General features: G+C 39.4%; 1 protein-coding gene across 5 annotated transcripts in view; it reads left to right on the plus strand.

The window, feature by feature from the left end:
- Positions 1 to 15,810, plus strand: part of ADIPOR2 (adiponectin receptor 2) — a 96,583-nt gene that overhangs the window by 23,536 nt on the left and 57,237 nt on the right. The window contains exon 1 of one of the 5 annotated variants that reach the window (XM_058442581.1): positions 12,215 to 12,233. The exons of the other annotated variants lie outside the window; for them this stretch is intronic. The gene's annotated coding sequence lies outside the window, so the exon portion shown is untranslated. Of the gene's footprint in view, positions 1 to 12,214; positions 12,234 to 15,810 lie in introns of those variants that run through there. 5 annotated transcript variants of the gene reach the window in all.

The raw sequence follows: 15,810 nt of genomic DNA on the forward strand, positions 1-15,810 counted from the left end.
GCAAGAAAAACTTAAGTAAACCTTAATAAGTAGGCAATAGAAGTTAAGGTGATAATATTCTGACTTTGGATATAAACACTCAAACATGAGCTCTGCTACTGGAAATTAGAAATAAAATTAGTGTTAAGTTGAGATGAGTCAACTTGTTGATCATCTGCGTAGCCTACTGTGATAGAAATGGTTGTAAGACTTGGAAGTTTTTCCTGTCCTAAGTTGATAAGCATTTGAGTAGAAAGAGAGTCACTTTTCTCTTGAAGTTTTTCACTTTGGAATTTTCAAACTGTGTAAAGTCCTTTAAAATTTTCTGAGTCACTTCTTTATTTTCTAGGCTGCTCATATTAAGAGAACTATTGCCTTTTTATCCTTTAAAATGTAATACCCTCATCTTTAGTGTTTGTCCCTGCTTAGGTTACATTGCTTAGAACATAACGTTTATGTTTGGTTAAAATTTCACTGAGCCGCCGGGCGCGGTGGCTCACGCCTGTAATCCCAGCACTTTGGGAGGCGAGGCGGGTGGATCACCTGAGGTCGGGAGTTCGAAACCAGCTTGACCAACATGGAGAAACCCTGTCTCTGCTAAAAATACAGAATTAGCCAAGTGTGGTGGCACATGCCTGTAATCCCAGCTACTTGGGAGGCTGAGGCAAGAGAATTGCTTGAACCTGGGAGGCGGAGGTTGTGGTGAGCTGAGATCATGCCATTGTACTCCAACCTGGGCAATGGGAACGAAATTCCATCTCAAGGAAAAAAAAAAAATTCAGCCTCTGAAAAGCACTAGGGACTAAGCAATTTGACTATGTAGGCTTTATTATTAGATTTGTGTATTTGTATTATAAGGAAAACAAATTTTTAGTAAAATATAATGTATCTTGTTCATTTTGTTGAGTTCATTGCTGGATTGCTGGTCTCTAGAACTTTTCCTGGCACAGAATAAACATATAATAAGTATTTTTTAAATGATGTACTTAATTTTATTACCCTACCATGCTTGAAACTGTGACTTTATATTATAGTTTCCTTTAGCAAAAGGTAAAACTATAGTCAATATATAGACTATAAATAAATTTTTAAAAATCTTCATTTACTGTAATGTAATAGCATCATTTTACATGTATACCTGCTTTTCAGATTTGTAACTCATTTGGTTTAAGTTTGGGGCATTTGGATGTTTCTGATGTTGAATGATAAAATGTAGGCTTAAAAAAATTCTCCTTCGGGTTTTATACTGCTGTATTGTGTATAGCCTCTCTTTCATAATGATACTTGGACTGTGATGGTATAGAGTGACTCTTATTTTAGTCTGAATGCATTCGAGATATTTCAAGTTCTTGAAAGACTGTTACACTTCTTGGGATGGTCATCATATTTTTGAAGCAGTGATCCTAAAACTTAAAAACCTCAGAGAAAGTCCAGCATCTATTTTCAACTTCTTGTTTTTTAAAGCTTTAGAACTTGACTTTGTACTCTTTGGTGAGGTGACAAAAATTTAGATTTTTTTTTTTTAACTGAGGACTTCAAAAAATTTTTGTGATGTTTATAGTATTTTGTCCCTTTTTAGAAAGTCAAATTTGTTGAGGTAGAGTTTACACTCAGTGAAATTCACCCGTTTTAGATATATGGTTCTGTGAATTTTGACAAACATTACTGAAATGGCTAAAGTGGACTGCTCTCTAGCAGACAGTGCTAAAATAGCAACTTAGCAATTAAAATGTCATCTTTTTTTTTTTTTGAGACAGAGTCTCGCTGTCGCCCAGGCTGGAGTGCAGTGGCGCGATCTCGGCTCACTGCAGGCTCCGCCCCCCGGGGTTCACGCCATTCTCCTGCCTCAGCCTCCAGAGTAGCTGGGACTACAGGCGCCCGCCACCTCGCCCGGCTAATTTTTTGTATTTTTTAGTAGAGACGGGGTTTCACTGTGTTAGCCAGGATGGTCTCGATCTCCTGACCTCGTGATCCGCCCGCCTCGGCCTCCCAAAGTACTGGGATTACAGGCGTGAGCCACCGCGCCCGGCCAAAATGTCATCTTTTTATCACTTTGGGAAGATTCTCATTGGTATTTTTCCATGGGTACAATAAGAGACCAGCAGTGTGGCAGGCTTTCACTGGCTTTTTCCCCCAACTCTACTTCACATAATGGTGAGATTTTCCTATTTTCTTAGGAAAATCAGCCAGTGGGGTAGGTTGATAAGCTAGGACGGGTTCCTTGTGATTTTATTTAAAGGTTGGTCGACTTAATGCTGGGGGAAAAAACTAGTGTAGTGATAAAACATGTTGCCTGCCTTTACATTTTCAAAATAATTTTAAGGAAATAAACTGCTGTTTGATTCGAAATGCTTCTTTGTGTTATGGCAGTTAAGATTTTATTAACACCAGGGCTTGAGAATGCCTGTTAAAAATCTAGGTGTTGCTCCTTCTCAACTACCAACTATACCTTTTTTTAAGGGCCGTATTAGTAACATATGTTGGGAACGTTTCCCATGTTATCAGTTATGCTTTTTCAGTTATCAGTTTTGTTTTATTGAGACTTTTCTACTCAAAAAGGTTCTGAGTATTTAGAAAGTACTCCAATTGTAATCATTCTTTTTATTGCTTCTGGAATGTAGCAAGGCTCCATGTTCTTCCCCATTTCTTGACAGTTTCTTAATATCTTCGAACATTGTTATAGAGTATAATGTACTATCTGTGTTGAAATACTTGGCTTTGGCATTTAAGTGCTATCATGCATTTATTTGAGAACAGTTTATGGCATTCAGACATTGTGGATAAGAGCATTGACTTAGGTGTCAGGCAGAATAAATTTAATCTGACTCTGCCATTTAGTAACTATATGAACATGGATAAGTTAATTATAACTGCTCTAGCTGTTTTGTCATCTGCCAAATGGGGAAAATAATCATACGTATCTTCCAGGATTGTTGTAAGGATTAAAGAAATAATCCATGGGAAATATTTTATTGCATGTAGTAAGCACTCAGAGCATGTTAGCTGCTCCTGTCATCCTCACTCAGCAGAAGTTTTTTTTTGTTTTCGTCTTTTTTTTTTGGAGATAGTCTTGCTCTGTGGCCAGGCTGGAGTGCAGTGGTGCAATCTCAGCTCACTGCAACCTCCGCCTCCTAGGTTCGAGCAATTCTCCTGTGTCAGCCTGTGGAGTAGCTGGGATTACAGGCATGTACCACCATGCCCAGCTAATTGTTGCATTTTTTTAAGCAGAGATGGGGTTTTACCGTGTTGGCCAGGCTGGTCTCGAACTCCTGACCTCAAGTGATCCGCCTGCCTCGGCCTCCCAAAGTGTTGGAATTACAGGCTTGAGCCACCATGCCTGGCCCTAGCAGAGGTTTTTGAGCTCTTACTTTGCATCCCAGACCATGCTTGGTGTTGTGGATACAAAGTGGACTCTGAAGAAGGCTTCCCCATCTTAAGAAGTTTCATAGTTCAAGAGGGGAAGACAGGCTTGTAAACAGATAAATGCAATAAGTTGTGACATATGCTATATCAGAAACAAATGAAAAGAATAAAGGAGTTAGTATCATAAGCCTGGGGAGGTCAGGGAAAGACATTTCTATCCCTGACTTATTTTTGATGTGTGAATAGTAGTTTCCTGTTGACTTATTTGACAGATATTTACTGAATACACTTTACTTTTGCCAGGTACTATTTTAGGTGCTGGGAATACCACTGGTTTCATGGAAGACAATTTTTCCATGGACTGGTGGGCAGGGGGTGGAGGGGATGGTTTTGGGATGATCCAAGCACATTACATTTATTGTGCACTTTATTTCTGTTATTACTACATTGTAATAGATAATGAAATAATTATATAACTCACCATAATGTAGAATCAGTGGGAGCCCTGAGCTTGTTTTTCCACAACTAGACTGTCCCATATGGGAGTGATGGGAGACAGTGGCAGATCATCAGGCATTAGATTCTTGTAAGGAGCGTGCAACCTAGATCACAATAGGGTTCAGGCTTCTATGAGAATCTAATGCCACCGCTGATTTTACAGGAGGCAGAGCTCAGGTGGTGATGCAAGCAGTGGGGAGCAGCTGTGAAAACAGATGAAGCTTTCGAGCCCCTCCTGCTGTGAGGCCAGGTTCCTAACAGGCCATGGAATTGGCTTGTAGCCTAGGGGTTGGGGACCCCTGCTGTATAGGAGTTGTGAAAGGAAATTAAATCTTGGGGCCCCCGATCCCTAAACTAAAGGAAAAAGTCAAGTTGGGAACTGCTTAGGGCAAACCTGCTTTCTATTCTTCTATTCAAAATCATCCCTCTGCTCACTGAGATACATATCTGATTGCCTCCCTTGGAAAGGCTAATCAGAAATGCAGCCATTGGTCTCTCACCTAACTATAACCTGGAAGCCCCCTCCCCGATTTGAGTCTTCTTGCCTTTGCTTTAAGTTGTCCTGCCTTTCCAGACCAAACCAATGTACTTCTTACATATATTGATCAGTGTCTCAAGTCTCCCCAAAATGTATAAAACTAAGCTGTGCCCTAACCACCTTCGGCACATGTTGTCAGGACTTCCTGAGGCTGTGTCATGGGAGTGTCCTCAACCTTGGCAAAATAAACTTCTTTTTTTTTTTGAGTTGGAGTCTCACTGTCATCCAGGCTGGAGTGCAGTGGCACGATCTCGGCTCACTGCAACCTGCACCTCCCAGGTTCAAGTGATTCTCTTCCCTCAGCTTCCTGAGTAGCTGGGATTACAGGCGCATGCCACCACACCTCGCTAATTCTTGTATTTTTAGTACAGATGGGGTTTCACCATGTTGGCCAGGCTGGTCTTGAATTCCTGACCTCAACTGATCCGCTTGCCTCGGCCTGCCACAGTGCTGGGATTACAGGTGTGAACCAGTGTGCTCAGCCTGCAAAATAAACTTTCTAAATTAACTGAGACTTGTCTTGAATTTTCAGGGTTCACAGAGTAAAGAAGACAGATAACGTCTCTACTCTCAGGAGCTTTCAGTCTAGTGGGAGAAGATCAGTAGTAAACAAATAAAAATATCAGAGACAAGTGCTATGAAAGAGACTAAAAAGTGATGTAATAAGGAGAGACTGAGGGGTTGCTTTACATTGCATGGTCAGGGAAGGATCCTTTGAGTAGATAACCTTTGAGATCTTCATAAAAAAGAGTCAGCCATGGCAAAGATTAGAGGGATGAGCATTCTACCATAGGGAACCATGTTACACAAAGCCCCTTGAGCTTTTGGGGTATTTAAGAAGCAGACAGGTCAGTGCAGCTGGAATGTAGTGGGCAAAGGGTAGAGTGGTGCACAATGAGATCAGAGATAGTCAGGGTCTAAATCATTTAGGGCTTCGTAAGCCAGAGTAAGGAGTTTCTAGGTGTAAACAAAAGCCAGTGGAGGGCTGTTAGCAGGGGGAGTGCCTTTTGAAAAAGATTACTGTCACTGCTGTGTGAGGACTGGATTCTGAGGATAAGGATAACAAGGGTAGAATTTAGGAGACCTTTGGAGGCTGTTGTATTAGTATAGGTGAGAGGTGGTAGAGGCTTGGGCCAGAGAGTAAATTAGTGGAGAAAAATAGATTGATTTGGGCTGTGTTTTGAAGACTGAATCAACAGGACTTGCTGACTGCCTGTGATCAAGGCAAATCCTAGGACTTGAGCACTTGGAAGATTGGTGGTGCAGTTTACTGAAATGGATAAAGACTGGAGGGGAGAGCAGGTTCGGTGGGACAATCATGAGTTCTATGTTGTTAAGTTTGAGGTGCCAATTAGACATCTATGTAGAGATTTCATACTTGGTGGTAGGTAATAGTAGTACTCTGGAATTCAGTGAGAGTTTAGGGCCAGGGATAAATATTTAGGAGTAACTGATAAGTGTCTGCTAGATTTGGTAATAAGGAGTTCCTAAGTGACCTTGACAAGTGTGGTCTTAGTGGGAATGGAAACTAGATTGTAGAGAAGTATCAGGTGAAGGATGGAATGAGAATATGAAGTTGGGGAATGGAGACAGTGACAATAGACTCCTAAGAAATTTTCCTGTGAAAAGGGAAGCAGAAAAATGGTTGTGTCCACAAGTAAGGCCCAGATTTGAATCTTACTTTTATACTTGCCTGGATACAGTTATTATTTGAGTGCATTCTAAAGTTTAAGATGTTTTATGTACCCTACATAGTCCTCTCTACAAATATTGAGGTAGATGATACTTTTCCTTCTGTGACATGAGAGTCCTTAGTTTAGGGAAGTTAAGTGACAGTCCAAGTAGAACCTGTATTTGGACTCACTCACTTTGACTGTAGATGCAGAGTACTTTTCATTATACCAAAATGCTCCTTAAACTTTTATTATCTTGGTCAAATCCAATCTACCTTAGAGTTTTTGGAAGGATTACAAGATGAGAGATGTGAAAATTCTTTGCAAGCTGTAAATTGTTACACAAATATAGAAACTCCTTACTTTAAAATGCCCCATTATGTCTTCTTTGTGCATGACTTTTTAGGACATAGTAGGCAGTGGCCTTGAAGTTCATTTTGGATCATAGCCTATCTCATTAGAGCCCAGAGAATGTAAGCAGATTGTTAAAGACATAGAACCTGTCAAAGCTATCTATGGCACATGAATCGAACGTGGATCATGTTTACTTGAACATTTTTAACCTGGTTTAATGATCTTGTCTCCTTCACATGTTCCATAAGGTCTCATTATCCTCTCCAAAGGAGCTCTTCCCAAAAATAATTCCTTCTAAAAATGTGGAAGGGCTGGGCACAGTGGCTCATGCCTGTAATCCCAGCACTTTGGGATGCTGAGGCAGGTGGATCACCTGAGGTCAGGAATTGGAGCCTGGCCAACATAGTGAAACCCCATCTCTACTGGGGAAAAAAAAAAAATTAGCCAGGCATGGTGGTGGGTGCCTGTGCCTGTACTCCCAGTTACTCAGGAGACTGAGTCGGAAGAATTGCTTGAAGCGAGAGGTGGAGGTTGCAGTGAGCCAAGATCGTGCCACTGCATTCCAGTCTGGGTGACAGAACAAGACTCCATCTCAAAAACAAAACAAAACAAAACAACAACAAAAGTGGGGGTAACTTTAAAAAAACTGCAAAAAAGCCACTCCTGAAAGGTTGCAAACTATATCATTCCAAAAGCTGTGGAAAACAGTAACGTGAGTCCTCAAAGAATTAAAATAGAATTACCCTATGATCCAGCAATTCTACTTCTGGGTATATACTCAGAACTGAAAGCAGCAGGGTCTTGAAGGGGTCTTTGTACACCCATGCTCATAGCAGCATTATTGGCAACAGCTAAACCCTGGAAGTAGTCCAGCTGTCCACAAATGGAGGAACAGATAAGCAAAATGTTACTGGTATACATACAAAATGGAATCTTTTTTTTTTTTTTTTTTTGGGAGACAGAGTCTTGCACTGTTGCCCGGGCTGGAGTGCAATGGCGTGATCTTGGCTCACGGCATCCTCTGCCTCCCGGGTTCAAGCGATTCTCCTGCTTCAGCCTCCCTAGTAGCTGGGACTACAGGTGCCCCCCACCACGCCCAGCTAATTTTTTGTATTTTTAGTAGAGATGGGGTTTCACTATGTTGGCCAGGCTGGTCTTGAACTATTGACCCCAGGTGATCCACCTGTCTTGGCCTCCCAAAGTGCTGGGATTACAGGTGTGAACCACCACGCCTGGCCAAATGTCCCAAACTTAAACCAAACGGACTATAAATCAATTCCCTGAAAAACTGGTATACATGTAAAATGATGCTATTACATTACAGTAAATGAAGATTTTAAAAAGTTTATTTATAGTCTATATATTGCCTACAGTTTTACATTTTGCTAAAGGAAACTACAATAAAGTCACAGTTTCAAGCATGGTAGGGTAATAAAACTAAGTACATCATTTAAAAGTACTTATATGTTTATTCTTTGCCAGGCAATGTTCTAGAGACTGGCAATCCAGCAATGAACTATACAAAATGAACAAAATACATTATATTTTACTAAAAATTTGTTTTCCATATAATACAAATACACAAATTAATAATAAAGCCTACATTAATACATTGTGCTAATCTGTCTTGGTGAGAAGTCCAATTTATGAAGATATAGTAGAAATGATTTTAATTTCTTTTCTTTTTTTCCCCCTAGAGAATGTGATGTTTATTCATTAATTTATTCATTCAAGAAATCTTTATTGAATGTCTACTGTGTATCAGTTGCAGTTTGGGATTCAGCAGTGAACAAAACATAAATGCTTGTCCTTATGGAACCTACAATCTGTTGGTTTTAAAAAAAACACCTGTCCTGGATTAGTGTTAGATTTCTAGATCAGAAGTGTCAATTAAGTTTAACAATTTCTTCAGGCAGAGAAAATTGCTTTTGAGGTATCACTTAAGCAAATTTAGTGCTTCTAAGCAGCATAACTGCCTTTTGAGGTATGAACTGAAGGGAAGTGAAGTATAAGAAATAGAGTTGGGAATTTTTTCTTTCTTTCTTTTTTTGAGACAGAGTTTCACTCTTGTCACCCAGGCTGGAGTGCAATGGCACCATCTTGGCTCACTGCAACCTCCGCTTCCTGGGTTCAAGGGATTCTCCTACCTCACCCTCCTGAGTAGCTGGGATTACAGGCGCATGCCACCAGAGCCAGCTAATTTTTGTATTTTTAGTAGAGATGGGGTTTCACCATCTCGGCCAGGCTAGTCTTGAACTGCTGACCTCAGGTGATCTGCCCGCATTGGCCTCCCAAAGTGCTGGGATTACAGGTGTGAACCACCACCCCTGGCTGAGTTGGGATTTTTAATTTTCCATAGCTTTCCCATTAGGAAGGCAACCTGGTGTGACTATATTTGACTGAGAGTCAAGAGATCTGGGTTCTAATCCTCATTTCATCATCTAATACTTTGTGTGTTTCAGAATTCTTCACAGTAATCCTTGCTTGTCCTCACTCCTTTGTGTAGCTTTTTTTTTTTTTTTAAAGGATTTTGTCCACTGTTGTGCCAGTAACTATGCTAGTGTCACTTTTTATGCTAGTAATAATTCTATTTTCAAGTTCATTCTGTTTCCTGAATTTAAATTTGTGTTTTCTAGTGCCAACTGAACATTTCTGTCATTTCACACTCCATTTCCAAAAAGAAACTCATTATTGTTCTGCTTTGAATTTGCTTCCCTTCTTTATGGTCTTTTCATCTTGGCAAATAGCATTGCTATGTACCCAGCTGCCTGTGGAAAAACCCTGAGTCGTCATCTTTCTATATTTCATTGACCCTCATTCAGTCATTCAAATATTGCTTCTCTTGAGTATATCTTGAATCTATCCTTTATGCTCTAATTTCTGAACAGAACTGACACTCTTTGTCCTGCATATTCTACTTTCTTTGCACAGAATACCTTTTCTTTAGCTGGCAAACTCCAACTCATTGGTTAATGTCCAGCTCAAATGTTAACTCCTGTAAAACCTTCACCATTTCTTTTAGGCAGAATTAGTGATTCCTGAGTCTTTGCTCTTAGAGCATGTAGGTCAAGTGTGTACTGTATTTCTGTTCTTTCACAGTTTTTTGTTCCATTGTCTGTAGAATAGACTTTATTATTGTCAAGGGGAAGACAGCCTTAGCAAAATTTTGAAATAAGTCATTCTGTGCCTAAGCATAAATTAGTTTGTGAGAACATACTTTTTAAAGAGAAATGTAGTAGGGTGTATAGTATGTTTGAGTATCTTTTTCCAATAAGCATTGCATGTATAATCATTCACTCGTTACATGTATAATTATTAATTAAATATTCTTTACTAATTAAAGACTGCTCTGGTCTCTCCAGAAGTCTTCCATGGCCGCCCTCATCCCCACCCTCCAGAGGAATCTGAAGCCACATGTGCTCCCTAGCACCCTGGCACCCACAGCCCCTGCCTCTCCCAGAGCAGCAGTACCTGAGCCTCAGTGTATTCCAAGAATCGAAACCCTTGGTCTGCTGCCCCTCCCCACCAGAATGTTTCTGTCCCATTCTTACCTACTCAAGGCCCTTTCAGTAGCCCTTTGAGGTATTCTCTTCCTGTGCACCAGGGCAACTTCCGAACTCACCACTTTCCTGGAAAGACCCCCAACATCTTCGGGGAGCGGTCCCCTACAGGCCTGGCTCCAGATGCCCATGCACACAGGAACACTGTTTAAAACGAAAAAAAAAGGATACTGGTGGGAGGGGCTTTGTAACTGAGGAGGTTTAGGAATTGAAAACTCATGTGTATTTTCTTTCTTTCCTCATTGTCACTTCCCAGCTACCCAGAGATATTGAAGGACAGCTGAGCTCCCCTACTTGCTGAAAATGCATTGATCACATTTGTGTAGGATTTCCACATCTATTTATGGGCTCAGAACACTTTCTAGTTACTTGTTCCTTCCTATCAGCTGTTTTCTGTTTGTGTTAGATTTTTTTTTTTTTTCTTTGAGATGAAGTCTCGCTCTTGTCCCCCAGGCTGGAGTGCAGTGGCGCGATCTCAGCTCACTGCAACCTCTGCCTCCCGGTTTCAAGCAATTCTTCTGCCTCAGCCTCCCAAGCAGCTGGGATTGCAGGCACCTGCCACCACGCCCGGCTAATTTTTGTATTTTTAGTAGAGACGGGGTTTCACCATGTTGACCAGGCTGGTCTCGAACTCCTGACCTCAAATCCGCCCACCTCGGCCTTTCAAAGTGCTGGGATTACAGGCATGAACCACCACACCTGGCCTCACGCAGAGCTTTAAAAAAAAATCTTAACACGGCTGGGCGCAGTGGCTCACGCTTGTAATCCCAGCACTTTGAGTGGCCGAGGTGGGTGGATCACCTGAGGTCAGGAGTTCCAGACCAAACAAACAAGATACAAAAAATTAGCCGGGCGTGGTGGTGCGCGCCTGTAATCCCAGCTACTCTGGAGGCTGAGGCAGGAGAATTGCTTGAACCTGGGAGGCGGAGGTTGCAGTGAGCCGAGATGGCGCCATTGCACTCTAGGCTGGGTGACAGGGCAAGACTCCATCTTAAAAAAAAAATAAATAAAAATAAAGAAAAGAAAGCTCTGCATGATATAATACAGTAGTCATAGAATTTTGGCCAGTGAAAATTTTCTGTGTTAATAGAATAAAAATGAACTCTTCTGATTTACGGATACTGATAGTCTGGTCTTTCCATCTTCCATCATGACTCTCTTTTACTGTTAAAAAATCTTAGAACAAAGTAAAGCCAGTTCCAAATACTTTTCCTGGTTCTACACTTTTTTTTTTTTTTTTTAACAAGACAGTCATTTGTCTGAGTACAACAGAACAGTTCATTGTTAATACTTCAGTTCTGTGTGCTTTAGATCTTTTTTCCCCCTCTACCCATAATTTCCCTTTGTAAACTTTGAATGTTTTGTCAGTAGATCATCATCATAGGTAATGATATTGCACATCAAGACTGTTGGTCTTCCCCATTCTTCTTGGAATATACTGGAAGCTATCAGGACTGAGGTTAATTTCTCCATTCCTAGAATTATATTGTAATAAATATTGGAATACTGGCTTTTGTGTATTTTTTTGTGTTACTTAGTTTTTGGAGAAAGGAAATATTTCTAGACTTTCTTGACTTGTCATAACTTCTTATTGTTAAAGAATATAGTTTAAAAATTATTAAATATTAGGGAGCCTTCTGTTTCATTGGGACTTTAAGGAATGATAGCCATAGGAAGGGATATATCTTATATTATCATAAAGCTTTTAAAAAAAATATACTTATTAAAATTTTTTAAATTTATTTTTTATTTTTAGAAACAGGGTCTTACTCTATTGCCCAGGCTGGTCTCAAACTTCTGGACTCAAGTGATTCTCCTGCCTTGACCTTCCAAAGTGTTGGGATTACAGGCGTGAGCCCATGAGCTCAGCCAGTTTTTTTTTTTTTTTTTTGGGTTTTTTTTTTTTTGATAACTTCTAATTATTTTCTTATCCTATCCCTAATAGTTGGCATCAGTTAATGAACTAGTTTTGATTCCCCAAAAGCCCCCTCTTAATTTCCTGTATTTTGCTTTACGTTCTATCTCTTTTATTTCTTAGGAGAGAAAAATGTCATTTATGTAATCAGTTCTTATTTTGTAATACTGGGCAGTAAGAAATCAGGGAAAAGCACAAAACTTGGCACATAGTAAATTTTGTTGCTTGAACAAATTCATGAATGAATGAACTGGCAGGATAAGAATGCACCCTATTTAATGGTACTGTTTAATTATTTTGTGATCCTTAGCCAAGAACGAAGGCATACTGGAAGGGAACACACACAAAAAAAGGTGAGGGAAAAGTGTTAATGTATCATTTAAGTGACTGTATTACAACAATATTACATTATGTTGTCACTCCTGAATATGAGATGTGATTCCCATTTACATTTCAAGCTAATTTGGTTAGCTGGGGGAATTCTTAGGCATCTTGAGAGATAATTAGATATACCCCTTAGGACCTCACGTAATTATAATCACTATTAGGGGTATTAAAGTTTTTTTTTTTAAACGAAAGCTTAGGGGGAAAAGTTGTGATTGGTAAGCATTTTTTTCCCTTAGTGTTCTCAAAATCTTAGGAGATACATTATTTGAAACAGTTTAATCAATTCTACTTTAGTAGAAACCAGCCCTCTATATTGTTATAGCTAACATTTTGTTATCTTGGTTTTTAGATGAAATCTTTAGCATCAGTTGGGCTCATTAGCACCTCTACTAAGAGAAGCAAGCACAGAATGGAAGGGAGAGCAAATTATAACTTTTTAAAAAGTTATTTCTCCTTAGTTAAAAGTTTGGAAGAGAAGCAACTTGAAACTGTAGGCCGATTATGTAAAAGTCTGAGTTATCAGCTCTCTTACATGTAATGCAGGTTGATTATAAGTTTCTGGGCTGTTGTGACAACAAGAAAATTGTTTATTATTAAAAACTTGTTTATACTGCATATATGTGAAGGGCATTATACGGTGACAAAGCTAACAATAAAACATACATTTTAATATTTCAGATTCCTTATTTTATTTGTTTGTTTAGAGACAGGGTCTTACCGTCGCCCAGGCTGGAGTGCAGTGTTGCGATCATGGCTTACTGAAGCCTCAAACTCCTGGGTTCAAGCGATCCTCCTCCCTCACTCTCCCAAGTAGCTGGGACTACAGGCATGTGACACTGTGTGGCAAATGTTTTGTAGAGGCGAGATCTTATTGTGTTGTCTAGGCTGGTCTCGAACTTTCTCCCACTTCAGCCTCCCAAAGTTCTGGGAGCCACTGTGCTGGGCCAGATTCCTTTTTTTAAATTGTGGGAAAATACACATAACATGAAATTTACTATATTAACCATTTTAAAGGGTACAGTTCAGTGGCGTTAGGTATATTCACAATGTTGTACAATCATCACACTACCTATTTCCAGAACTACTTTATGATCCCAGTCGGAAACTGTGCGCATTATACAATAACTCCTCATTGTTCTCTTCTCCCAGCTCCTGGTAAGTTCTATTACACTTTCTGACGCTATCAGTTTGCCTGTTCTAGGTATCATATAAATGGAGTCATATAGCATTTGTCTTTTTGTGTCTGGCTTATTTCACATAGCGTACATGTTATAGCATATATCAAAATTTTATTCCTTTTGGCCGGGTTCGGTGGCTCATGCCTGTAATCCCAGCCCTTTGGGAGGCCGAGCTGGGCAGATCACCTGAGATCAGGAGTTTGAGACCAGCCTGGCCAACATGGTGAAACCCTGTCTTTACTAAAAATACAAAAATTAGCTGGGCGTGGTGGCGTGTGCCTGTAATCCCAGCTACTTGGGAGGCTGAGGCAGGAGAATCGCTGGAACCCACAGGGCAGAGGTTGCAGTGAGCTGAGATCGTGCAGCTGCACTCTAGCCTGCAGGACAGAGTGAGACTAGGTCTGAAAACAAAAACAAAAAATACTAAGTTTATTTAAAAAAAGCTTAGACTTTTTTTGAGCATTTTTATATTATAGAAAAATTGAGTGAAAAGTACAGGGTTCTCATATATCTACCCGCTGCTTGGTACCACCAGTTTCCTGTTACTAACATCTTGCATTAGTGTGGTACATTTGTTACAGTTGATGAGCTGATATTAATACATTTTTAATTAAATTGCATAGTTTTGCATTAGGGTTCACTCTGTGTGTTGTACATTCTGTGGGTTTTGACACATATATGAAAGGTATCCACTATTACAGTTATCACAGAATAGTTTCACTGCCCTAAATATTCAGCGTTTCATCTATTCATCCCTAAATCCCTGACAACCACTGATGTTTTTACTGTCTCCCTAGTTTTGTCTTTTCCAAAATGTCATATAATTGGAGTCATATAATATGTAATCTTTTCAGATTGATTTCTTTCCATTGGCAATATACACTTAAGGTTCTCCATGGCTTTTCATGGCTTCAGGGCTCATTTCTTTTTATTGCTGAATAGTACACTTTTGTATGGATGTGTACCACAGTTTGTTTATTCATTGACCTATTAAAGACTATCTTGGTTGCTTCCCAGTTTGGGCACTTATGAATAAAGCTACTATAAACACTTGTATGCAAGTTTTTATGTGCACATAAGTTTTTAACTCATTTGCGTAAATTGTATGCCTAACTTTTGTATTTATGCATACACTTTTATATAGTTGTAAAACTTAGTTTTATCGAGTTGTAATAATTTTGTTTTATGTTTTAAGATACCATAAACAATCTTCATGCTGTTTTTGAATGCTCCCTAATATTACAGTGAGAAAATGAATTTACTGTGTACTTTTTTTATTTTTCTGTTACTCATTAATTGCTTCCATTTTCCCCCGCCTTAATAAATACTTTTGTGTGTATAGTTTTTCCCTTTTGTATTGCTTTAGGATAAAATTCAAGGAGAAACAGTAAAGAGTACAATTATCGGGATCAAGGCCATTTTAGATAATTCTTGATATGCAGTAAGGTTTCACAATGGGAAACCTTGTTAGATTTACAGTGGAGGTTTGCTGCAGTTTATTTTGTAACCTTCCAGACAAGAGTAGCACCAGTTATCTGTGTAATTTTACTTAGAAAAAAACAAACAACTTTTCACTGGTTCTTTGAAGTGGTAGTAAGCTTCCCTACTGTTGGTTTTGTTCAAAAATCACTGTTTGCTATCTGGATCTTCTTGATTACTTCAGAACTTTATGTAATAGTTTATTGAGGTTCTTAGGTACAGGTAGCTAACACGGGCTTGACTTTATCTTACTATGGTACAATCTAAAGATATATTTAATGTTGTTAATTAAGATTATCATTCACAGATGCTCCCTTATATATAGGTGGAGAAACGGAGGCTTCCTTTGAGACAGCATGCTCCTGGATATAACCCTGAGAGCAGTTAAACTCTTGAGACCTGCATTCTTTATTTTTCTTAATTATCAGTACAATTATTGGATCAGAGATTCTTCTTTCTTTTTTGTAAGTCATTAAATTCCATTTTTAAAAGGTATCTTTTGAATACATACATTTACAGGTTTGGAAAATATATTTCTAGTTAAACCACATGTTCTTATTTGTTTATTTTTTTATTATATTTTAAGTTTTAGGGTACATGTGCACAATGTGCAGGTTTGTTACATATGTATACATGTGCCATGTTGGTGTGCTGCACCCATTAACTCATCATTTAACATTAGGTATATCTCTTAATGCTATTCCTCCCCCCTCCCCCAACCCCACAACAGGCCCCGGTGTGTGATGTTCCCCTTCCTGTGTCCATGTGTTCTCATTGTTCAGTTCCCACCTATGAATGAGAACATGCGGTGTTTGGTTTTTTGTCCTTGCGATAGCTTGCTGAGATGATGGTTTCCAGCTTCATCCATGTCCCTACAAAGGACATG

The sequence above is a fragment of the Hylobates moloch genome, unplaced genomic scaffold (assembly GCF_009828535.3).
Source record: "Hylobates moloch isolate HMO894 unplaced genomic scaffold, HMol_V3 SCAFFOLD_8, whole genome shotgun sequence".
Lineage (NCBI taxonomy): Eukaryota > Metazoa > Chordata > Mammalia > Primates > Hylobatidae > Hylobates > Hylobates moloch.